Below are 12,123 nucleotides of genomic sequence, written 5' to 3'. Positions count from 1 at the left end.
GTATTAAGCTTATTCTAAGATAGTTGAAAACATTACATCACTCCCATTGGATCTTAAAAAAAAGCAAACTTTTTTTTTTTTATCATGAAGGAGAACCCTTTTAAGAGGGCTGGGAACTGAAATGGAAAGAAAAAAATAGAATTTAAAGGAAAGGATATTGCCACTCAGAAGCAAGATAGTCCAGATGAGGTCAGAAAGGAAAGCAGCACTGCTCCCACACTAAGAAGAACATGATGTTCGCTTGCTAATTGGATTCAGTTGAATCCGTGTGCCTAAATAATAGTTCCATGTAACACAGAAGCTCGGTGAGCAGAGTCTACAGTCAGGATGTCATTAACTCAGCTTGTCAGAGCTTAGTGCTCGAGAGGCCAATATGGGGCATTTATTCCCCACGTGGGTGACATCACCCAGAGAAAACCAATCCAGCCCGCGGGACCCAGCCCATGTGCACACCCAGCCTGGGACTGGGAGGCATGAGAGTGTGGATGACGGTGGGAATTCATCCCTACTCCTGGAAAAACAACTTCCAGCCAGGGCATGGGTCAACCACACCTGGGTTTGGCAGATCAACCATTCGGGCATGTGTTACCTGAAACGGGATATCCTGGCTGAGGAAAAACACCCATGGAGTTGGTCATGGAACCACAGGGCACAAGCTTGAACACTTTGCAGCTGCAAATGAAGGAAAGCATTTTCTGAGCAAAAAAGTTGTCAACATTCAACAAGTGGAACTTTCAGAAGCCAATTCAAGGATTTGATAAGCATCCCAGCGTAGAGGGAGCTGGCTGACACTCTGCTTACTTTATGACATCTCTTCTGCCACAAAAGGGAGACCGAGTCAGGGTGTCATTTGCCCAGTGCCAGTTCCTTCATTCTTAAGGCTAAATAGCTGATGTAAATTATTAATGATGTAATTGATATCAAAGTCACAAAAATGTGCTTGAGGAAAGAAGACTGGAAATATTTTTCTTAGCATTCTTGGCACATAATTAAATAAAATTTCATGCCTTTTGAATGACTTTTTTTGAGAGGGACATACTAGAAAATAGACCAAAAAAATAATTAATTCCAAATATGTATCAAGGATATAGAATATCAATCTGAATTAACCAATCAATCATGCTTTCTTCCCTCTGCCTCCAATCCTCCTTTAAGAAAAACAGATAGAAACACACACGCAAGTATTTTTCACATGGTGATGTGGTAATTCTATCAAAAGTGTGAAATATTTAATAGAACAGAGCTATACAGCAAGAAATGAGTATCCACATACCTAAGGGAACTTTTTTTCTTTTCCTAAATGTTTGCATAAACACAACCTCAAAATAGAGGGCCCTGACCTTATTCCTAGATGAACTGAGGAGAAAATAGTAATTTGGAATAATATCCCTAACACTGATGTAAAAAAATTAATGGCAGAAAAGATTGTCAAAAAGAATTTCTAGTCATCCTTTACTACTTGTGGAAAGATGGAGCAAAGTTCTGATTATGTCCAAATAAAATCCCTCCAAATGATTGAAAATGATTTTTTTTCTATTTTTAGAAATATTTTACAGCAAAACCTTGATGATTAGCTTAATTCCTGGGGTACAGCTTACTGGTTTTACTACGGCAGTTATAACTGGAGATCCCAGTTCCCTTGAAATTCTCAAGTGTCACTTCTTCACAGGTAGGTTCTGGTCTCTGTTAAGTTAGCACACTATGAACCCATCACGGAAACTATTTCAACTAAGCCCAATTGCCTATAGTCCACAACAAATATATCTTTCAAAGTTCATGGAAATACCATTGACAAAGTGTCTCATCTCAAAGCTAGGCTGAAGACCATTTTTATTTGCAATTAATAATCTCCAGCTGTTGGAGATCAAAGAAAAAGCATTTGAACATCCCAGGGTTGGATGAGTATTCTCATGCTCCTTTGGTGCAGAGTCTGGAAGAGACATTAAAGAGCATTTAATCCAACACTCCCAGCTTCACAGGAGAAAAGGGAGGCTCAGAGAACGCGAGTGATACAACCAAGGTCAAGCTTCCAATTAGTGGATGATCAAGAACATACTCTGAGTCTGGACATTCTGTATGGTATGTTTTTTTAAAACTGTTTTCTACTTCCTTAGTCAGGAATCCCTGATAATTACAACCTACCCTCAACTGTACACTGAAAAGGTGTGTGTGTGTGTGTGTGAGAGAGAGAGAGACAGAGAGACAGAGACAGAGAGAGAGAGAGAGAGGAAGAGAGAGAGGGAGAGAAAGTTGTGGGCAGGTGTGTGGGTGAGCAAGTGCAGAGAAAGGGGATAGAAGAGTCTAGAAGGAGCAATACGAATATGGGCAAACATTAACATGCATTTTATCCAACAGGTGCATTTCCTAGAGTAACTAAAGGAGGAAACAAAATGGCTCCTCTGAGTTTTGCCTCTTCTGTCTGCTCTCACCACAAAGACTTACAGAAGTGATGCAATGAACTTGGCAAAGGTTGAGCCATTGGAGGGGAAAATAAAAGAGGGAAAGAGGCTACAAATCCACAAAATAAACACATAACCCCTCAATTATTGAGTCCTGGCTACAAAATTACATTTGGAAAGTATTGTGTGCCGGTTTGAATGTATTATGTCCCCCAGAAAAAGCCATATTCTTTGATGCAATCTTGTGGGGCAAGCATAATAGTGGGGATTAAGTTGGACCGTTTGGATTAGGTTGTTTGCATGGAGATGTGCCCCACCCAGCCGTGGGAGGTGACTCTGGTGGGATACTCCCATGGAGGCATGGCCCCACCCATTCAGGGTGGGCCTTGATCAGTGGAGCCATATAAATGAGCTGGCTCAAGGAGAGGAAACGGGGTGCAGCTGTGAGTGACGTTTTGAAGAGGAGCAAGCTTGCTAGAGAGGAACGTCCTGGGAGAAAGCCATTTTGAAACCAGAACTTTGGAGCAGACGCCAGCCACGTGCCTTCCAGCTAACAGAGGTTTTCCGGACGCCATGGGCCATCCTCCAGTGAAGGTACCCGATTACTGATGTGTTACCTTGGACACTTTATGGCCTTAAGACTGTAACTGTGTAGCCAAATAAACCCCCTTTTTACAAAAGCCAATCCATCTCTGGTGTTTTGCGTTCCGCAGCATTAGCAAACTAGAACATATTGTATTCTATCAAACCTCTAGTTAACAGAGGCAAGAATTAATAAAACAAGAATTTTGTCCAGTATTATAAACAACATACTAGGTAACAAACCTTGTCTCAAACAACCCTTCTAGGGAACTGAGACACACCCTCTCATTAGGGATTGCAAATCCTTGGAGACGGGCTGCAGCAGCCATCAGGTCACAATAGTTCACTTAGGAACCAATAAGAAGCCTTATGTTGTCCATTTATAGCATCATGTCTTTCTTCCAGCAACTTGGCGGCGGCACAGTGGAGAGATGAGATTCCTTGGCGGGGATCAAAGCAGGTTTACTTTCCACTCTCCCACACGGAACCACTGTGAAATTATGATAAATATTGTCAGCACCTCTCTGGTTTTTTCCAAGTTCTCAGCTGTAAAATGTTGATAGTGTGAAATGCACAACATGCAATTTCTTCTGTTCTCAGGAACCATGAAGTCATGACTACCCTGTTGTGGACCCCTGTCACTGTGGTACCACTGATGGGGACCCCTCCCCATCGCCACCCCACTGCTGTCGTCACTGATGAACGCTGCTTTGAGTCCCAGGGATCAGATCGACGATAACCTGATATCACACACACACACTCCTCACACTACCCAAACCGAGTGCAGTGCAAGAACAGAAAGGGGACATGCTTTTCTTACCTCAGAGGCTTTGCATATTCTGTTCCCTTTGCTTGCAAGGCCCTCCTCATTCTGCTCCTGGTCGACCCCCTTGGAATTTATGTGAGATGCTTCAGTTTCCATTAGACCAGTTTCCATTAGCCCCTCTGGGGCTGGTTCAGGCACTTTTCTTATGTCCTTCCATAGACAATTCTGCATATGTCTGCAAAGTGCTTAACTTACTGTGTGGAAATTGTGCATTTACTTTTCTGGTTTTTGTGTGTGTGTGTATGTGTTTTTGTTTTTTTACCATACTTCCTTTATGCCCAGAACCTTGGACATGGTTGGTACTCCATACATTAAATAAAAATGAATTGTGAATGACTGAGTGAGTGAATGGGTTTTGCACAAAGAAAATTACTTGGGGAGATGCATTATATAAATCTGGGATATTCTGCCTTTGATTCTGGGGCAAAGCTTTTCCTTTTATGCTTTTCATTTAATTGGAAAGCTACCAGAAGTGGTCGTTTGAACAATTTATCCATCATCTTGTGAAAAGAGCAAATTTCTGTGAATTCAGCACCTCCTATCACCATAGTGAACATAGACATACATACACACATGCACATACACACAGATGTGCACACACACACATTTTCCCTTGTGACCTTTGTGGTTGTCAGCCGAGTCTTTGCTTTAGGGCACACATCCACCACGAAACAACCCCTGCTAAGAGGAAGGTGATCCACAGACTGAAGCAGCAGAATAAATCGGCTCTCTCTGCTCACATACCCTGTAAGACACTGCTTTGTAACCGAAATCTCATTATGGCACCCTGTCTTTTCCATATTGTTGCTACTTTACTTCATTCCTACATCTCTTACCCTGCTTCCTTGCCAAGAATTTGCTTTTTGTTTGGGGGCTTCTCATCTAAGGTCTTAAATGAGGGTTTTTGAAATCCTCTTTTCCTGGCAAATATGCTCACTTTTGCAAAAGTCTTACTTATCAGGTCCAAGAAACCCTTTAGCCAAGAATCATAAATTTTCAGTGTTTCTTGGGCTCTGACTCTATTTTAGATACCAGAGCATTCACTCAATTAACTCTTTTCCTCCCTTGTCATACACCGTCCAGGAGGCCCTTCCCTCCTCTTGGCAATTTCAAACGATAAATTTTCTTGCATGTGAGAAAATGTAGGAAACCTGTATCTTCAGTGTGACCACTGAAGGCAAATGACAGGTTGAAAAGAAAAGGTGCAAACTGCAGTAATCACCCATCAATGCCCTAATTTCTCTCCCTTTTCAGGGGAGCAGGAACCCACCTGTGGCCTTCCTCAACAAAAAAAATAGCTGCAAATCAAAAAGATCATATTCTCTTAAAGTATGTGCATCTGTTAGGATTCTGATTTTCCAAGAACAAAACTCATCCTAAATTTCCTAAAGCAAAATGACAAACTTATGATGAAGATATCAGGATGTCAAGAGACCCACAGCAGGGCTGTGGTTGAGTCTCTGGTCAACTGGGACCAGATTCAACTCATGGCCACATGTTTCTCCTCTCCTCTCTCTACTTCTAGGTGCATCTATCCTAGTCATTTCTCCATGGTGAGCTCCCTCTGCTCCCTGGTTCTGCTTGGCCATCAACTATTTCCAAAGTGCATATCCCATGGTGAGGACACCCAGAAGACACCAACTCTCAGTTTTTCGCTTCTTTACAAAATTCCTGAAGCGGGGGTGGGGTGGGTGGTTATTAGCCTGCATTGGGTCTCATGCTCTCTCCTGTACAAATTAATGCCCACCTGCAAGTGGGGTCTCCATACCCATATAGTAGCTCACACAATGGGGGAGGACAATTTTTAGAATGGGATACTTGGTGGGAAATTCTGTTGGTGTGCACGAGAGTAGCTGTCTAAGACAAAATCACGTTTACTTCTGTGTGTCCCAGATATAACCAAGGTTTATTGTCGGTTATATTTTACCTTCTTTCTTTTTCTCTGGACCCCACTCATATCAAATCCTACTTTGCACACACACGCACACACACACACACACACACATGATGGGCACAGAATCCATTCCCATATACAGGCTAGAGAGCATGCCTTAGAAAATTACTGGTCTGTATCTCTAGAGAATGAAAAACTTTTTCTTAGAATTCTAAGTAAAGGGAGTTCATTGGGCAATGCTAACCTTTGCTCTCTAGACCAGTTGAAAGTGCTGTCTAAAACTTCATTAAACTCTTCTTATTTTACCCAGAAAGATGACTTGGTGATTTCTTTTGAAAAAATATTCCTAAAAATTAACAGAGATAACAGTGTTTGTGATTTCTCGAATAGTTGTTTCTTTTCTCTCATGTTTTTTTTTAAGTTGCTGAAACACTTACCAATTCTTCCATTAAATCTTTCCAGCAAATCTTCTACACAGTTTACCCACACAAAGTAAGAGGAAGGTGAGGCAGAGTTTTTGTCACTGTGGCTTGATGGTATATACTGTTAGTTTTAAAGAGATTGTAAATGTAGGAGTACAACTTTTATTTTACTTAGGTTCAACTCCTAAGATTAATGGTTCACAAAGTAAATCATGGAGGATAAACAGGGATTGGAGGTAGCTGTGATGGAAGCAAGGATCAAGGCAATGCACTTTTGCTCAGAAGGGGGAGGATGCAGGTCTACTAGAATGTTTAAAGTTATTTTTTCTCCTGCCGCAGTATTGGCTAAAGCCCCAAGGTCTGAGGTCATTATGATAGATGCCAAGTGTGACCACATAAGAGGGGACATGAGACTACCTATGAGTCTCTTGCTAAGAGTATATGATACGTTCTTACAGCATTAGCTCATCAACCACCTCCAGATGATGTAAGAGAAGGTAAATCTTTCACTGTGGAGCCTGCAGAGGACAGATTTAGGCTTGCTTTGAAGGTCAATGTGAATGTGTCTTGTGCCCTTCTCAACCCACCCACCCACCATTGGCAGAAGGGTATGCTCCGTGTGAAGGGAGCTCCAGAGGACTACTGGGACAGCTTGACACCTGGTCCCTGGAATTACGAGGACACTAGGACTTTTGCATGGCTTGTACCAGATATCCCCAAAGAGGAGAGGTTGGCTGATTGCCTTGAGATGACAGATGAGAAGACGTGGACACTCTCTGTAACAGCTGAGTTATGCACGCAAGGTTGTGCAAGTTTCATGGACTGGATCTGAATCCATCGTGGAGATCCAGCCTGAGTCATCTCTAGAAGGACTTTGCCTAAGGTGAGTGCTAGGAGGGTGAATTTAACCCAGACAGAGCTGAACCACAGGAAACGATGGTCTAAGGAAAGCAAGTGGCCAGTTAGAGAAGGACATTCACACCCAAGACAAAAAGATCCGTGATGGAGTTGGTCTTCAGGCAAAGTCCAGAAGATCCCCTAGGAAAGAAAGAATCAACTTTTGGAATCAACAAGATCCAGACTACAATTTTACCAGATAAGAAAGGCCTTGCCTATTTATTACCTCTCTTCCTAACTTTCAACTAGAATCTTGTCCAAAACAGCATCCAATCAATAGAAGAGGAAGTGAAGATAGAGAGAGAAAAGAAATCAACCACAGTCCTTTCCTCCTGCAGGTTTCCCTGGCTGAGTAGGGCCTAATGTGTGAATTAAATCAAGATTGGAGTGGGAACATTGCACTGAGCTGGAGTTTTAATAATTGCAAAAGAGAAACTATATATTATCTGATAATGATTGGAAAGTAAAAGAATTGTCTGAAAATGGATCCAAAAACTGGTGGTGAAGAGACACTGATTAAAAAAGAATAGAGCGTTTCTGCTTGCTCTTTCCAAAGTCCTGTCTATTCAATTAAGTGACTGCACCAGCAATGACTTATTACTCATTACTTGCCTTTATTTTGTATCCTCTCTTCTGGCCTCACACAGCATATAAGGATGTGGTAGGAGGTGTTATATTTGGATTCTTGGGGCTTCTTCCTGAAAGTGGAGGGAGGGATGGAAATGCCCTAACATTTGTTTAAATAGGAATAATATAAGCAATCTAAAAATACCTCCATCAGGAAATTCTCAAATTGGCTTCCAGTGGCACAATCTAATTGGTCTTTTCAAAGATGAATATAACGAGAAAAATATACTTCAAAAAAATTCTCGTTCTGGAGTTCACCAATGCTTCTGTTTGGACGAGCTCAAAGTTAAAGGGGTAATGTTAACCTCCCCCATTTGTGACTTCATAATCTAATCCATGTGGCCTGAATCTACATTATCTTTGTGGGCAGTAACATCACACTGCTGACATATGGCTGAAACTCCCAACCCTTTCCACATGTGCTTCTATTGAACAGAGTATCCTCTGCTTTGTACTTGGAAGGTTGTTGTTATTTGGGGGTACACATTGTTATCTTTGTACTTGGCTCTGTTACGTGTCATTGCTTTTTTCTGTCATTATAGTAACAGCTTTTGCCTCTTGATCTGATATGATTTAATGCCATGGAGGAGAAACAGTTGGTCTACCTTGTTTGTGTCTCTCTCTCTGAAGTCACTTCCAAAATAAAGAAGGAATTAGAGGAGTGTCAGGTTGGTGTACTGGTGAGCACACCAATTAGTTTAGGGTTAGGGTTAGGGTTTAGGGTTAGGGTTAGGGTTAGGGTTAGGGTTGTTGGTTTGGGTCCTAATCCCAGCTTCAACAGTAACGATCTGTGTGGACATGGGCAAGTTACTTAATCTCCATGGGCTTTGTTTCCTGCATCTGAAAAGCCGAAATAAGAGTGTCTGTCTCATGGTGTTCCGGTGGAGCCCAATGATGGAATGGATGTGGAGCACATGTCCAGTGATTAAACATTGACCTGTAGTAGGTGCCCAATTCATTGTAACTATTGTCTGTGTTGACTCTTGCAATGGAGCTATTTCTCTGTCTTGGGGGGTAGGTCCTGATTTTCGAATCAGAGAAACCATCATTTTAAAGTTTGGGCTCAGAGACTCAGAGACCGTGGAGTTTTTTAATGTTGGGATGATCCCCCCTATTTCCCATGGGCAGCAGTTTGCTTTGTCAGGACTGGCCTGAGTGTTAAAGTCCACCCATCCCCCAGCCGGTCCACTCACTTTATGGCTCAGGATATCGACACTGCCGAGACGTGAAAGTGGCGTGAGACAGGAAGAGAAGGGCCTTTATGATGTCCAAATTGCCACTGCTGGGAACTTTACCTTCTTATCTTCTTTTCTGATGCCCCATTAAGGGAGACCATTTTAGGTAAGGAGCACCATTAGATGCTTGGAACCATTCCTGAAACTGAGCTTTGATGACATGACGAGTTCTATTTCTTTTGTTTTTCTTAAAGAAAAAAGAGAGGAAGAAAATATGCAATTGGGTCTGCTGATGTCTACCAACATAGAACTGAGGAGCCCCACAAAAATTTCTATTTCCCTAGGCTGTTTCACATGAGCTCATAGAAAAATTCAGCAAGTTCTTGGCATTTTCCCCCTCTTTCCTGCTCCAGTCACCTCGTCCTTCCTTTCTACTCTGATACCTAGAGCCATTTCTAACTCAGCCACTTGAACCACACTTCAGTAAGCAGTTCGCACACCTTCAGACAGCATCTCTAACTTGACAGTTTCCCACTTTTGTATACTGCCCATCTCATCAAGCCCTCCTACTTTGTCGCTCCTCAGCACTGCATGGAGGCCCTAGGACCCTGTGCCAATTTGAATGTATTGTGTCCCCCAGATGCCATTATCTTTGATGCAGTCTTGTGGGGCAGACGTTTTGGTGCTGATTAGATTTGCTTGGAATGTGCCCCACCCAGCTGTGGGTGACGACTCTGATGAGATATTCCCATGGAGGCATAGCCTCACCCATTCAGGGTGGGACTTGATCAGTGGAGCCATATAAATGAGCTGACTCAAAGAGAAGGAACTCAGTGCAGCTGTGAGTGATGTTTTGAAGAGGAGCAAGCTTGCTAGAGAGGAACGTCCTGGGAGAAAGCTGTTTTGAAACCAGAACTTTGGAGCAGACGCCAGCCACGTGCCTTCCCAGCTAACAGAGGTTTTCCGGACGCCATTGGCCATCCTCCAGTGAAGATACCCGATTACTGATGTGTTACCTTGGACTCTTTATGGCCTTAAGACTGTAACTGTGTAACCAAATAAACCCCCTTTTTATAAAAGCCAATCCGTCTCTGGTGTTTTGCATTCTGCAGCATTAGCAAACTAGAACAGACCCTTATGGATCTCAAAGGAAAAGTTGGGGGCAATGCTCCTTTTCTTTTTGAGTTTACATTGTTAGAGGGACAGCTGAGTCATTTTTGCCTTACATTTAATGAAAATGGTTCTTCTGTTTTTAATCTCAGTATCTTTCTCCCTAAAACCAACAACAAGATCTTGAGAACAAGCCCAAGAAAATTCATGAGATGTCATGATATAATTAGAATAATCATTGCACTGTACATACACATGCATATGCTATACATGGTGTAGTATCATTGTATAGTAATAGGACCTACATCATCAGGTTCTAGGTAGCATCACATAACTTAACATTTAGCCCCTGGCACATAGTTCAAAAAGTGTTATTGTCATGATTATTGTTGTATTAAAATTATTGCTTACCTTAGGATTTATTTTCTACGAGATAGTTTCTCTTTTCCCTGACAAATAAGCTTTCTGTGGGCCTGCTTCACTGACTTGTCAGATATGTCCCTGAGTGAGCCTGGTAAATAGTCCTTCTCTTCTCTACCAGGCCCAAGACAAATGGAGACATATGACAAAGAGGAAGATGGATGGAAAGCCAAAATATTTCCTTTTTTACTGAAAAAAGCTAAATTGGAAGATGCAGCTAAATGTGAAAAGAGAATGGACCTACTCACTCCACACTGTGTGCACCTACTAAGATGAGGCCAAGATGGTGCTAAAGACTGATGATGATGATGGTGAAGATGATGATGATGATGATAATGATGTTGGCAATGGGATGGGTGGTAGTGGCAGCCATCCTTTGATAGTACTTTACAAAACATGTGGGCATCCATTTAAAAATGCTTTCAAATACATGTTCCTTGTAGAAGATAAAAATTTGTTTATAAGATGTACTTACTATCAGAAGTTTGGAGTCTAGTGGATAAGATTCACAGGTAAATAAGTAATAATACTGCAGGGTGAAAGATGGAAAGTTCTAAAGCAGCAGTGGAGTTGAAATGTTGAGAGAATCCAAAGGAAGGAGTAAGTCCTTCTTATCTACAGTTTTAGGAAGGGCTTCATTGAAGAGATAGAATCTTAGCTGAGCCTTAAAGTATGTGTAGGAATTGAAACATGCTCAAGTCCTAATCCCCAGTCCTGTGGATCATAAACAGGATCTTTGAAGATGTTATTAAGGTGAGGCCAAGCTGAATCAGGGTGGACCTTAATCCAACATGACAGAAGTCCTTAGAAGCAGAGGAAATGGACACAGGGACGAGGAGACAGATGAGGAGAGAGACGTCCAAGTGAAGGAGGCAGAGCTGGGTTATGGATGGCCCCCAAGCCATCACCAGAACAATACAGATTTTGGAGAAAGCATGGTCTTGCCAACAGCTTGATTTGGACTTCTAGCTTCCAGAACTCTGAGACAATAAATTCCTGTCCATTAAGCCAAACCATCTGTGATATTTGTTATAGCAGCCCTGGCAAACTAAGTCAGTATGGGTAAACTCTAGGTTCTTAAAGGAGTAAGGCACATTTCAGAGGAAGGAAACGCATGGCCAAATAATGGGGATGAGAAAACACTGTGCATGCAGCTGCTCTGATGGAAGCGACCCGTGAAGATGAGGCTGCTGCTGTGTGCTCCACCATCACTCCTGCTGAATTGAAACCAGACTGCAGTGAGCTTTCATTAAGGTCCTCACTGAAACCTTAATCAACCCTTCACAATTTGGTGAGAAAACAGCAAACTAGAACAAGTCCTGATATCTTCACCATCCCCACCTGAAATGTAACCAGAGCAACCCCACTATAAACTCAAGCCCAATGAGCAAAGCCCCAAGTTGGTGGGCTGCCCCAGGGGTCCTTCTGTGACACCGAGGGCTTTAAGAAATCTGATTTCTGACATTGTAGTAAATGAGCATGTGTTTTAGGGTCAATAGTGTTCATTATGTTGTATAAGTTTCATATAGTATATATATTTATGTTATGCTGATCATAAATATTAGATTTTACCAGACCAAAACTATAACTCATCTAAAATCCCTAGGATTTCTCAGAATGCTAAAAAAATTTCCAAAAATATCTACACATTTGTTTGAAGCCATTGAACAAATCTTTATCTATTTAATTGTTTTAAATTAATGTAACTATTCAAATATTTCTTCTATGGCAACATAATTCAGATGGTGACTTGGAATATACAGAATGTTTT

Source organism: Choloepus didactylus, chromosome 16 (genome assembly GCF_015220235.1).
Source record: "Choloepus didactylus isolate mChoDid1 chromosome 16, mChoDid1.pri, whole genome shotgun sequence".
Classification (NCBI taxonomy): domain Eukaryota; kingdom Metazoa; phylum Chordata; class Mammalia; order Pilosa; family Megalonychidae; genus Choloepus; species Choloepus didactylus.
This window is presented reverse-complemented; position numbering follows the sequence as displayed.